The sequence below is a fragment of the Cupressus sempervirens genome, chromosome 3 (assembly GCF_028749045.1).
Source record: "Cupressus sempervirens isolate cs-2001-9-10 chromosome 3, ASM2874904v1, whole genome shotgun sequence".
Classification (NCBI taxonomy): domain Eukaryota; kingdom Viridiplantae; phylum Streptophyta; class Pinopsida; order Cupressales; family Cupressaceae; genus Cupressus; species Cupressus sempervirens.
In genome coordinates, this window is record NC_143120.1 from 794849486 (window position 1) to 794864808 (window position 15323).

The window sequence follows — 15323 nt, forward strand, 5'->3', positions numbered from 1 at the left end:
CAATTTATAAGCTCTAATGGATGTCGATATCTTTTTTTAAAACTCCCATTTTGCTCAGGCAGGGAGGGCATTGGCAAAGGTTAAATTAAACTTTGGTTTGGATTTACCGTTTGCATGTGATTGAAAGTTTCTAAATTGCAATGGTTGCATCTGCAAAGCCATATTTCTAGGAGTCATTTTGTCAACAGCTGACATGAGATTAGCTGACCGTCATTCCAATCTCTACATGCATGTCACAATTGTAGTTCTCATCTAATCCAGCGTTTTCTCAGCAACTTCCATCTGTTGGAGGCTTAATCAAAACCGTTTTGAACCCAATATGCAATCTTCGAGTTGGCATTCCAATGGTATGGCAACTTTAAATTTGCAGCTTTACATCGTCAGTTCCAAGAGGTGTAAAAGTTTTGCCAAATTTTCTTTTACTTGAATATCGATGCACTATGATTCCTTTTACGCCCAATTCAATGCAACTCAAAACATTTTAAACTTTCAATTTTTCGAAATTTTCAAATCAAGGGTTATGAATTTATTCTATTCACAACCTTTTCAAGATTCGAGGAAAAAGGAGGTAGGGGAAACGACCTAGTAGCTGCTCAGGTTAACTTCATGTACTTACAATTTCTAATCTATATATTAAAATTTGCTAATTATTTTGGTGAACCTCCATAGGTGATTGAAAAGCTTAAAGCTACCCTATTAGTTTTCCCACATTTACGAAGCTCTTTGTAAAACTCATAGAGTGCATGGTGGTCCAAAAGTTCCATCTTAAAACATTCGCCTGATACCTACCACTAAGACCCCCCAATAGTTGTTATAATACTTTTTGCACAAATGGACCAATCAACAACCAAGAAAATGAAAAAATGATCAACTATTAGTACATGTGTGATCAATTTTTGAGGCTTTTGGGGAAAAGGCAGCGGTAATTGGGGGTTTGGACTTGGCAGCAATGCATACATGGGCGACGATTGGCTTGTTTCCCCTAGTGAAATTTACTTTTATATCTTTCTTGTAAGAAAAAGAAATTAGTGACACTTTTATATCCTCTTTATAGGAAAATGTAGTTAGTGAAACTTAATTTTATAAAATTGTGATGCAAGAAGAATTTGAATAGCTAGGGCCAGTGGCACACCTAACTATCCAATCACCTTGCTGAGCGAACACAATGGGAGCAAACAACATTAAACAACACCAAGGAGAGAAGGAACAACAAATAGTTTATTAATTCATTGAATTATCTGCATACATGCCTAGTTGTAAGGCCTTATGGGTTACGATTAACAAGATTTATGAAATCGCAAACTTAGAATTTTCACAAATCCCCAATTCAAATTTCCAACATCCCTAAGTTCACACTCTCCCTCCAGCATGCCCAACCTAACCTAAACACCCCTATTTATACTTGCCAAAGTGGCTTACAGAAGATTCCAGATTATTACATCAAAGAAGGTCAGCCTCAAAATAGTTTGCACACATCCCAAAAGAAAAGATCCTAACATTAAATTCACGATCCAAATTAAATACATAAGCTAGCTCACACTAGGAACCAATCACATACAAACTCGATCAAAGAAGGAACTGAGCATCACCAATCCTTAGGTTCACTTGGCACATGAAGGAATGCTTGACCACCAAAGCACTCGGTCAACACTGAACAACTTGACCAACATTGAACAACTCGGCAACAACTGCAACTCAACAACCACTAGAACTTCGCACTAATCAGGCAGAATGAACAAAGATGAGCAGGATAGCAAGATAACTTAGGATGCTCATGCATCAAATTGTAAGTTTTTTTGTTTTCATAATCTTTTTTCAAATGATTTTATTATTCGCTATTTCTTTTTATTTCTTTTTTAGATATGAATTTATTTAACCTTAAATCAATTTTATTAGAATTTCCTTTTTGCCTCTTTTAGATATCTAGTCATATTACTTGATCAAGAGGGGATTTAACTGTGAATTTTGACCAAATATCAATAGGGGTGACTTTATTTATAATAGAGTTTTTCATGCCAAAATTTTGATGTTTTAAAAATATAAGGTGGTGAAAGAGGAAGCATTAAAATTTCACAAACTATGAAGTGGGTTGTAATGAAACTTTACTACATGACTTGGAATAATACCAAGGACATGCCCATAAAATGACATCACTATAAAATTTATAATTTTCAACAATTCAAACATTACATTTATTGCACATTTTTAAAATTTACACATTTGAAATAAATGAAACACTTAGGTCTAACAAAGGACAAGAACCATAAGGGATGTAGGTTGAATTTAGAATGGCTTCAAATGTCAATGTGTTATCCATGGACAATAGATTCAATAAGAAAAAACAACATAGGGACATCATTGGAACTAACTCAAAAAGATTTACACAAACCAAAAATGAGACTAGCCCAATTTATTTGAATTGAAAATATTTACACAATAAATGGATCATATGTCAAACTAATCCAAGGAAACTATATAAATTCATTGACTAGTTGAGCAAAGAAATTTCATGGAGGAATAATATATGGCAACAATGAAGTAGTATTAAACTTACTTGTAAGATTGCTCCTAGAGTTATAGTCCTAAGATTATTGGAACACAATATATATTCTACATTTAATCCCCAACAAAGTTTCCAAATATCTCTTGGAAAATAGATTGCCCACAACAACTGTTTCTCCAAAAGTGACCATGTTTTCTCAGAGAGAAATGGTAGTCATTCCAACAAAATTGTTGAAAGACAAAATTAAATAAATATGACTTAAAAATTCAATAGTAAAGATATGAATTTTCTGTGAAATTCCTCACATATAACAATTATCAATGGGGTTTAAGGAAAAAAGATGTATTGATAATCAATGATGAAGAATGAAGAATCATAAATCTCAAGACACGAGGAGATATGTTAGTTTGATTTACCCAAATCGGTTAGAATATTTAGAATAACTAAGAGTGGGGAGACTTAGTTATCCTCAGGTCCAGATGTACTAATTCAACTTTCACTAAATTCAAACAACTTAAACAATCTCATTAAAACGCTCAGTCCATATAGTAACTCATCAGCACCTTAATAACATGTTGATTACTTAACTCTATGTTCAATATATGTTGACTAATAGTTATATACGTAACAGTAAATACCATGCATCACACATATATGACACTAGTATTTAATGTGGAAACCCAATTCGAGAAAAAATGCCAACTAACATGCTACCACTTTTTACTCTTCTAAAGTGAGCTCGGTTAAGAGCCAACCCTGTTAAAGGTTACAAAACACACTGTTAGGTGTGACCCTTTAAAAGGATTTAATCACCCTATTAAGAGTAGCCTGGTTACAAAACTTTAGATCATTCCATTAGAATTTCACCTTGATTAAAGGATTCACAAAATGACTATTAGGTCAACCCTGATTAAAGGATTTGTACGACCACACTAGTTAAAAAGTAACAATAATTTTGATCTGTAAAACACAACTTATTTTCCAAATTTAGATCTCCATTCAGCTCATTTGTTGGTTCATTGACTAGACTTCATTATCATCTCCATCACTCATCTTCTTAGCATCTCTTCAAGCAATCACACTTTACCTCTACTACTGTGTTCTTCAAAGGATCTCCTTAGGATCATGAATCAACAATGAACCAACCTTAGAAAACATTTCATATGCCTCCTTAAATAGGTAAATTTGATCTTTTTTCACTTAAACATCACCATAGATCTTAGGGTTAGGGAAGATCCATTGAATCTATCCACCATTTTGTCCTTATACTCCTTTCTTGTTACTTCTAGAAACTTCTCTTTAAATCCTTTCCTTTGATCACATTAAAAACTCAATTTGTGCATTAAATATGCCAACTCGTCAATCCTTATCATCCACACATTTTGACTTAATCCAAAAATTCAACTATATTAGCCTCAAACTCAATTATTTCACAAATTATAACTTTTGCTGACACTTGGCCATCACTATGTAGCTCAATCACTATTGTTCTATCTCGTTCGACTTCCGTTGGCTCACTCAATCATCACTATGCTTGGTCACTACTATATTTTGCTTCACCAACTTGCTCGGCCATAACTATCACTCGGATAATACTATTTTCTCATCTAACTCTTAAGTTCCTTAATCTTATGTTTTAGCTCATTCATTGATTGACTACATTTTACCAGGCTTTACTTGTGTTTAACTCAACACATCTACACTTCATAGGATGGTTGAACAATACATCGTCTCAAGTCAAAGACTAATTGATCAAGTGCCCATTGTAATTCCATCATACTTACTCCTCATCACTCAAAAACATCACTAGCTCATCTAGTTAACTCTCTTTTCAAGTCCTCTTCATCAATCAACATATATGGCACTCTACACTATTAGTAAATGTCTCTCTAGTAGGTTGGACATCAATGAAAACATAACAATTTTTCCAATTGTAGTTTCCAACAATCTCCCTCTTTGGCATTGATGGAAACACCTCTACTTATCATTCAAATGCAAAAGACATTCTCATGATTTATCAATAACAACTCCCTCTATGATTTGATACAGATCTTCATTTTAATTCTCATATTGCACTCACTTACAATTTTCCCTCTAAGATACCAGTTGTAAATACTTCAATGTGTATTACCAACTATGTTGGCAACATCTCCATTTCTATTCATCCTCTGATATGAATCCAACATAATATGTCTCCCTCTTTTGACAAAAATCACTTCATATAGATTCTCCCTCTTACAAATTTATACTCTCCCTCTTTCATATAGATATAGAATGGTAATTACACAAATTCTCCCTTTTGAATGGTAAATGTGTAAAATACTTATAATCCCCCTTTTTGACAACAATGCCAAAGACATCAACCATTCACATATCATCTTCAATTTGTCACAGTCTAGCCGATATAGAAGTGTCACTTCCTCTTTCATCTTTACCTTGACTCTTTAGAATTTCATCTTTTCATGCTTCAGTTCATCTTTTCACAATCTTTAGACATCTACTAAAGTGTGACCTCTTTGCATCAATGTGTAAGATATTCTCAATATAACATTTGATGCAATGTAACATCAATTTGCTCATGGTCTACTTTACCGTGAGTTTGAGGAAACTCAAACTCCCTTAAAAATGGGGGCTAAATGTACCATCTTATAATTGGACACACTTGCCTTTTAAGATATTTTAGCACCCTCTCCATAATGCCTTCTTTGGACCATGGATGTACCCATGCTCGATCCCCTTTCTCCTATCTTCTTCCTTTTTTCACCTTATTTCTTCTATATCAACATCTTTTTTCTATGGTGCTTTAGACCCAATACCTAGGACAAGATCAACTTAGTTCAACATGTTATACATTAGGTTGGTCCAAGTTGACCTAATCCCTAGTCATTTTGGGGCTCAAATCCCAAAAGGTCTCGTGGGTTTAATTAGTTTTATTTCACTCTCTTGTCAACTTATATTGTCTTCCCTCACAAAAACTTATATATAAGGAGGATTGGAGATTTCATTTTCATAAATTCAATTCCAAGATTGCATTGCACTCTCAAGTCAAGATTTCTACCTTTTACATTCAAGGATTTCAAGTATTCAAGATTTTCAAGCAAGGAGATTTCTATCTAGCACTAAAGGATCCTTTATGAAATTTTTTTCTTCAAGATCTAGCTTATTGTTTTCCATCAAGGGAGGAGATTTACATTGAAGCATCCACCATCTTCTTCATTGATTCACATTTACATCAATGGTACTATGATGAGATTATAGTAGATTAGTTGTAAAGTGTCTAGATACCCTACATTCCTAGTTCAAGATTTACAATATATTACATACAAAATCCTTATTGACATGGTGAATCCAAACATTTATCTTGTCTTTTAGTTATTTAAATTTACATGTCATATTTACAATTAATTCCTTAACCTAGGGCTTAGACCAAGGAAAACCCCCATCCAACCTAACCACAAAAACCCTTCTTTTCTATGTTTATTTGTGGGATATCAATCGAAGCTTATAGATTTGAAATCTACTCCTTGGGAGATTTTTGGAGAAGTTCATAGGATAATCATTGGATTGTAATACATCTTTCCAATTCAACCTATTTCTTCAGTGCCTTTTTATTGGGAGATTTTTGGGTTTTGTTACTTTTGTCATTTCATTTTGAGCTACACAATTGGATATCCATAAAATAGTTTAGATCCGTGACTTTTGGAGTTAAAATACATCTTCCTCTATGCATTTCAAGGTGATTATTTCCTATTTCATTTTCCTTCATATCTTTATCATAGATCTATATCTTAATTGGGCTAGTTGTACACACATAATATCTAGATTTACATTATTTAAGCAATTAGTTCTTGAATACATTGACATGATCCTTTTAAGGGCAGAAGAGTATATTTCCTTGTGTTACATTCCTCTTTATAATTCAAATTTAGCATTGGTACCCTTCTTCCTTTGGGTTCTAGCTAATCTAATTTCCAGGATCATAAGTGGAATCATATTTGAAAAATCCCCTATTTTCTTTCCATACATATTTGAATGGCTTAGTGACCTAGATAAGTAGAGACCTACAACCCTATTAAAGTGTCTCCCTTTTCTTCCTATACTATGGTATTTTACTTGTTACCTCATTTCTTATTGAGAGGGTTTTATGCTTGGGAACATTTTGGAGTGCCTTCTCTTGTGTACCTTAGTCCATAAGTAGCTCATCCCAATAACGTGGTGAAATGCTTAATAAGAGATAGCATAATAAACTCAAAAGTGGATTAAAACTTAATAATAAAGTAAGTGATTACCTAGTCACTCAATGGTGTCGATTAAAGACATGGTGTCTAGACACCCAAGGGTGTTGATCAAAGATACATTCTGGCATGTTTGTCTATGGATATTGATCAAGACTCAATGCTACTTAGGCTACTATGATCCAAGTAATAAATTCTACAAGACTACATGCATGTTAGCCTATAGAGATCTAAGTACTAACCCTAAGACCTTGTATCATGTTTATACTTAGTTTGTTGTGTTGACCTCAAGTCATGCATCCTAATAGGCACTTGTGTAGCCTTGTTTGGTGTGTATAATTATTATGATTATGATAAGGTTACTATCTTTGTGAGCATGGTGAGATATGTCTAAGTGTTCCTCATGTAGGGTGGCATTACACATCTATGTCATGCTACCACAAACCAATGTATAGGGACAAAGTTCCTCCATCTATAGGACTTAGATCTTGAGATCTCATCCCATTATTATTTTATCATTATATGAATATGTATTTTTTTGATGTTTGTATTCCATAGCTTGGTTTAATTTATGATTTGATTGGGAATCAAGTGATCATGGCCTTGATATGCATGTATTTGAGACTTCCCGGTGTGGAGATATACATTAAAAATCATATGTTAGTGTCAACTTAGGATTGATCTTGTCATTTGGAGCATTTTGCGCGAAGTTTGCATATCAACATCTTTTTCTTCTTATCAAGGTCTACATTGATTACCATCTTCACTTGTAGTTTAGCATTTGCACTATTGTTGACTTAGGAATTTTCATCTTATTAGTTCACTAGTCACAAATAACAGTCTCTAAAAAATAAACATTTACCCAAATCAAATTATTTTCTTCTTCAAGTAACATCTCCACCCATAGTTGAATTGGATGAAGTTTCAAGAGATGGCTATTTTGTGGGTATTTCTAGGCTTTACTATTGAGGTTGATTGATTGATATGTGGAGCTTATTGATAATTTTTAATGGTCATATGTATGTTTCATCCTCTTGATCATGGTTCAAAAGGAAATGAACATCTATGGCTAATCATTGTAGGAACTTCTGTTTGGGCTTAAAAAGAACATCTTTCTTGGGAGTGATAGTGTTAGTTATCTCCCTCCTTATTAGTCATGGATGCTTTTAATTTTAGCCTCTTGTGGTATATGGTTGATACTCAGATCCTTGAAGGGCCATCTCATGAATGTGTGTTCTCCATTTTGAATACATGTATAGTGACCTAGGAATCTTTAAAAGTGTCAATAGAACTACCACTTTTGTGTAGATACATTTGTGATGTTCATATTGTTCCTTGAATCATTTTCATGCTTGAGATACTTTTGTGATGTACTTAGTTACTTAATTCTTGTATTATGTGACTTCCATTAAAAAAAATATTGAGTGCATGTTTCACACTTTATTTCTATGGGTTCTTGAGTGGGGCATTGCATGTAAACTCAAACAAGAGGTAACAAACAACTTGTAAAAACCCATGCCTACTAAATGAATATCTTGGTGATAATTTAATCAAATAGTATTTTTCTTTTAATGACTCTAACATGATTCCTTACCCATAACTATTCAAGTATTTAGCTTCCTAGATGCTTTTGAACTCCTCAATTACTATTCAAATCTCCCAAGGGATTGCCTTTGAATTACAATCATAGGCATACAATACATGACTAGTCAAATGCCCAAAATTGAACACCTACATGGGAATCTTATCCATTTTATCCTATCCTCATTACTAACACATTTACATATTGGAAATATAATTACAATTTGAAATATAATACAAAATTTAAATACTTTCTTTCATGATGTAGTGAACACTTTCCTAGAAACACAAAGACTCATGAATCACATAGGATTTGCAAGGCTAATATCATCATATCTAAACAATAATTTATATAATTGTTGGTAAACTGATCATTTTGTCTTGGTCTACTGATAGTCTTCAATCTCAAGTAAGCAAGATATTTTTGGTTATTGTTAGTTTGTAATTGTGCATTTTTTAGTCTAATACTTATTAAGGCATACCCCTAGGAGTACCCTCATGAGACTTAGTTGACATGAAATTGTAAAAGATATAAGGTGCACTTGTAGAGTTAGAATTTAACTCTCCAAATCTTGTTGATGAGTTGACTTTATTTGCTTGCCATAAAAACCCTACCCTTGTAAGTAATATTTGGTTTCTGTAAGTTGATCAATGAGATACTTTATTGGCCCATATGTTGTAGTTTGTTAGAGTAATGACATTTGAACATTATATTGAACATACCCCTAGATGAGGGAGTTATTGCAGTTCTTTTGTTCTCCTCTTCTACATGTAATCAAGAAATTTATTTTTGTAATTTATATTTTATTGTAAAGATATATCGTAAATCTACCTTCTCTTTAAGAAAAAAATCCTTTTTCAATTCTAAAATTTAATTTTACTATTCCTCTACTAATATTGATTAAAATTGTTGATTAAATTCATATTCAAGGGAAGCGATACACATTCAACCTTTTTTAGATGGTTTTGATTTGGTCCTATCAAGTCATTGATGAACAACCAAGTTTAATTGTTTGGACTCTTATCTTACAACAATAATATAGAATCAAGCATAGTAGGTATTGTAAACCCTTTATCCTCTAATGTTTAATCATTAGATTTTATTTAGTTTGTACTAGAATCATTAAATGAGCATGATTACATATCTGGAATATAAATATTTTATATGTTTTTTTTTTTTAATAAATTTCATTCAAGTGTTTTTAAGTTAGGTAATCAAACCTCAGTTTTATCTTGATATTTTTTTTCTACGATCTAATAGGTATCTACCACACCTATTAGATTTATTTATATTGAAATTCTATTTCACAACTTGTTGAGCAAAGGACAAGCTTTCATGTATGCCCTTTTTATTTTCTTCCAACAAGTATTTATCTACTTATGTCAATGTAGTGTAGGTTATTTTATGGATTTAAGAAACACATTTTCAAGCAAATCTTTCAACTTGTTAGAACTAAAAATGATTTTTATTGAAAAGTATTAGAAATTGTAGCTTTTGTAATTAAATTAAAACTGAATAAATATTAAGAAATATAAAGAAATTACACATTCGAAGATATTTTGAATTATTCAAAGAGTTAAAAGATGCTAGTAAAAACATTATTTCAATATCAATAATTGAAAAGAAGCATTTAAAGATGAACTTCGAGTGTGAACGCTTGGATATACCAACGCATTAAACGACACCACAGAAAAGAAGCTAGGCCTAGATTTAGCAAATTTGAAAAACTTTCAGTAAAAGAGAGGTGCGAAAGTACAGCACAGAAATGGGAAAAGAAGACTGCAAATCTTAGCTGCATTCTGTACAATGCCTGCACACTTTTCATGCAAGACCACACGTTACACTTGCCTTATCTTCATTGTCTGGTGCACTGGCAAGCCACTTCTTCGCCCATTTCAGATGCCAAACAAACCAAATTTTTTATTTTTTTAAATTGATGGATTTCAGGTGTCAAGAAAATAATTCGGTTGAACCAAGAATTTCAAACGAACACCAAACATTGATCCCAAGATCAATTCCCCCTTTGAACCACGTGATGTGAGCAAAATAACCCCTGAAATGCGTAAGCGAATAAAAACATCGCTAGTCTAATTTCCTCAATATATTTTTCTAAAAAGTTGCCAATTTTTGCAGGAGAGCACATAGTGCACAGGAGAATAATAAGCTTTCATTGGTTAGAAATTGTACAGACTAATTCCAATATACAGATGGCGCCATTTCTGTACTACTGCATGAACTAATAATAAGGTCTAGCCCAATGTAAAAATGAAATGATTTTAATATTTAGCACAGCAAATTTATAAAATAAAGTTATTGAATCGAAGAGAAAAATAATATAATAATAATAATGTCCGCATAACAAAATAAGCTATGAAGGATTTCCATGAGCGGAAAGTTCATACTACAGCACAAATTCTGAACTGGAACGCTCTGCCACTAAAAAGATTGCTGCTTTTGTAAAACTGATGATCTCATGCTGAATTTGTAATATCTGATCTGGATTACTGGTCGCAGCTGCAAGAGTTGTAAACGTTGCAGGTCAATTTCTGCAAGCATCAACTTTGCACCATTAAAAATCACTTCAACGGAAAGTAGGGCCGGCCAATTAAGGCAATCACCATCGTTTCCAGTAGCAATTCAAGAGAATGCAGTTTTTGGGAGCCATAACGAGTTTCTGCAACCGCTTGACGAGCCCTCCGCGGGGATGAAGAGTGGGATTCGATCTGCGGATCCTTGGGAGCAAGAAAAGTCTCCAACAGATGTATCCATACACCCTTACGAACGGAATTCCTCGCAATCGACGCGGAACAACGCCTGAGGTTCGGCACTCCCGCCTCCTTGGAAACGCTGCGACAGTGGCGATTATCACCCTTGTTTTCCCCCTGCGCCGCCCACTCACACTCACAGGCACCGGCACACACCTGCCTCCCTTCTTTATCGGACACATCTTCTCTTCTCTGCTCTCCTCTTCTCGGCCAGACTTCACCAGAAGCACCAGAGTTTAAAAGCTATACATCCCCCTTTGATGTGAGTCGTCGTGCTGACCGGGGGCACCGGTCTTGAACGGGGCTTCCGCATTCTTAAAGAAGACGGCACCCCTGCGTCTGTGGTACGCACAGCTGCTACCACAAATGTGTAGCGTACCGCCTCTGCTTCGTCAGACCAAACGAAGGGTCATTGGTTGTCAGTGGTCACAAGGTTGGAGAGTTCCTCAATGTCACTTTCTTACGGCCTCCTTAGCTTACCTCGAAAGTCATATTGATCAGTGTACAAAGTTTACTTAATTGTATTCATCTATTTTACAAGATTCTTTGGGCTTTCCTGAATTATTATTAGGTCAATAGTGAGTTGTCGTACGGGACATTTTGAAGGCAGATGGGAAAAAGACCTTCCGAATGGCCGACTGGAGAGGGACAAAATTGGGTTCTGAATATCGATTCGGGAGAATCCCGCAGGGACCATTGTGCTCTGCATTTTGTCATCTTCTGTCCGTCTCACAGATCAATGTGATTTTACTTGGGCATCCAAGGCGTCCAAGCCTATGCCTATGATTAATATTTGGCGTTTGTTGTATTAATGGTTAGAATCGGTAATATTGTAATTAATATGTACACTTTGATTAGAAGGAAAACATTTTTAAAAATACTTAATATGTCAACTATTAATTATTTTATTTTGCATGTGATTGATTATAATTGGTTATATGTTTATAGGAGAGTTGAATGATCGTCTAGTATATCTTATTGCACTTGTCTTAGACTAGTACTATTGCAATCACTTATTTGTAAGTGGTAATTTTTATTTTGAATTTCAACCAATGAAATAGAAGTATTTTTATTTTTATTTCTCATTTTCATTCTTTCTAATGTTAATGTGTGAGATTTTTAAGTTCTAAAATCACTAAAATTATTTTGTGTTAATTTGATTGGTTCAAATATTTGGAGTCTTATAGGAGCCAATTTCAAACAAGCACTACCCTATTCTACGGCAATATTTTAGGATGAACATACTCAAATTCAATAAAGTTATGACTATTAAATTTCTATTTGTACTACTCTATTTACCACAAATACATGCTATATTTGATTTAAGTTCAGGTAATTACAATTTTAAAATACTAGCTATCTTTTAGTCTTTTTTAGCATACAATTTTTTTAGTTTTATATTTTTAAGATAAAATTAAATCTGATGTATATTTGGAAAAAGTTTGTTTCAAAATACAACATGGCGTATATGCTTATATTTAAACTATATTTCCTCTTAGCATTTAGCATCGAGAATTAAATAAATCTATAGCTTTTGTTTTGTATAACCTAATAATTATGTGTACAATAGCTATAGGAATGCTAATTAATACTAATAGAATAAAAAATTGGCATAGTGTTGAAAATTATGCACATATTTATTCTAACAAGCATTACTTGTATTATGCACATATTTAATAATTTCTAAAATACTATAAAGTTATGACCAATCATTTCTATAGGAATGTTAATTAATACTAATAGAATTAACAATTGGCATAGTGTTGAAAATTATTCACATATTTATTCCAGCAAGCATTACCCTTATTATGCATATTTTTAATAATTTCTCAAATAGGAATGCTAATTAATACTAATAGAATAAACAATTGGCATATTGTTGAAAATTATGCAGTAAGCATTACCCCTATGATGCACATATTTAATAATTTCTCAATTACTATAAAGATGGAAAATAATTTTTTATTTGTACAATTCTATTTACAACAAATACAAGACACTACATGGCACTTGTTGTACTTGTCTTAGGCTAGTACTATTGCATTCACTCTACACAATACCTTATTATGTTGAAATCTATCTACCAATCCCAAGTAACAACTTTTGAATTATTGGAACCCACTTTTGGGTTCTCCATAATGCAATATGTTTAGCTAGATTCAAGATAAAATAGGAGTTAAGTGGTACTCCTAAATAGTTTAGGTAGTACTTGCTAAATAGTTGCATAAGTTTTAGTTTCTCTTGAAATATGACTATAAATGTTTGAAATCTTAATAAATGTATAACATGGTCAATAGCAAAGGTGAAATTTTAGATACATGAGGTATTCTTCATGTATGAGAATATTTTCACAAGATGTAAGGAGCATCAAAGTAAAATATATTTACAACTATTGGTGAGGTAATGAGAGTATAAAGATTTTTTTCACTACTCTATTTATTCATTTATGATTTATTTTTTTCACTTTTCTAATATTTGAATTAGATTAAACTAAATTTATTAGAAATTTATTTTACAAATTACGATTTTTTTAAACTTACAAATACAATTAATAACAATAAGACAAGTAAATGCCACTAAACACTTGTTTCATGCTTGTAAGAGGTTAGTCTTTCAACAAATATATATTTTGTATGAATAATAAAAGGAAAACTATATATTTTGTATGAATAATAAAAGAAAAACTTATATTATACTTTTAGTATATATTTCTATATAGTATGAGTTTGTACAGTGATTAAAGTTCCTCTTTTTAGAAAATATTTATTGTTCATTACAAAAGGCATCTTGAATTATGATTTTTTAGATGATTTGTAAAAATAAAAGATATAATCAGGTTTTCTCTATTTCTATGAGAAAAAAAGAGTATAATTTAAATATAAAGGTTCTTTGGAAGTAATATATTTAATATTTTCTTATTTAAGAATATTTGTTTTTCAAATGAATATGAATGTTTAAGCATTCAAAGCATGTAAGTTATTTTGTATTAATTGGTCATGATTTTCACTGTGATGCAAGTTTTACATTTGTGAGTGGTTGTTCATGGAATTTTCATCAAGTACATTTTTTAGAGAAATGTTGATTTTAGCTAGTGCTTTTATTAGTAGGAAATATTGTTATTATAGTTTTAAAAAATAGTATAGCTTTCTCCTAATTAGTTTAACAATGTGTCTTTTAATATTAAGATGTGCTCTTCCAAATTAAATATTCATATAATTTTTCCTCCTACAAAATATATATTCTTCCTCTAATTTTATTGTTATTTTCTTTCTATTATCTCATATATTTCTATATTATAATAATTATTTGAATTTTATACTGTAAAAATTTTAAAATATTAAATATTTGTATTAAAATATTTTTTCCTATATCTAAAATTACAATCATTAAAGAAGAAAATTGCAATTTTCATGAGTTGTAAAATGCTTATAATTTTTGTAAAATTGTTTTTCGAGTAACTTCTAAGAAATCTAAATGTCGCAGTACACGCATATATAAAATAAATGCTGTCAAATTGTAGATTTGATCACAATCTGATATGACACAAGGACTAAGTGTCTATTTTTCGGGTAAAAATTCCTAAATAAATGATTCAACTATCAAAATGTTCGTGGAAGATATTTAAGCAATGGAGTTAAACGACAAATGTTAGTACGGTCAGAACCTTTTGCCGACAGATGTATACTCTTTAACATTATCATTATTCACCATGTACAGTAGGCGGCCATCAAAATTTCTGCATAAACAGTGTCTTTAGACTAAAATGATCGGCACATGAGCACGAAATCGCACTAATACGCCTTTCTCTAAAGTAAATAATAGATTTAATTATAATCTGATATGACACGAGCAAAGTTTTCTTCGGAATTCATTGAGCACGTTTATTTTCCTCGTAAAAATTCTCTATCAAATGATTCAACTGTCAACGGGCCCTTAGTCTATTGGTGAAGTTGAATGGCTCACAAAAAGTCCACCACGGATCAAGCCTTGCTGAATGCAAGGTCCAAAGACATTAAAAAGGGATGAGGCCGAGATTGTGCTCTGAGCGAATGAGACATTGAAGCAATAGAGCAAACCACAAATATAGGTACGCTTAGAATCTTTATGCCTATACATAGTTAAAGGCCGGGATTCTGCCCTGAGCCAATGAGACATTGAAGCAATAGAGCAACCCACAAATATAGGTACGCTTAGAATCTTTATGCCTATACATAGTTAAAGGCCGGGATTCTGCCCTG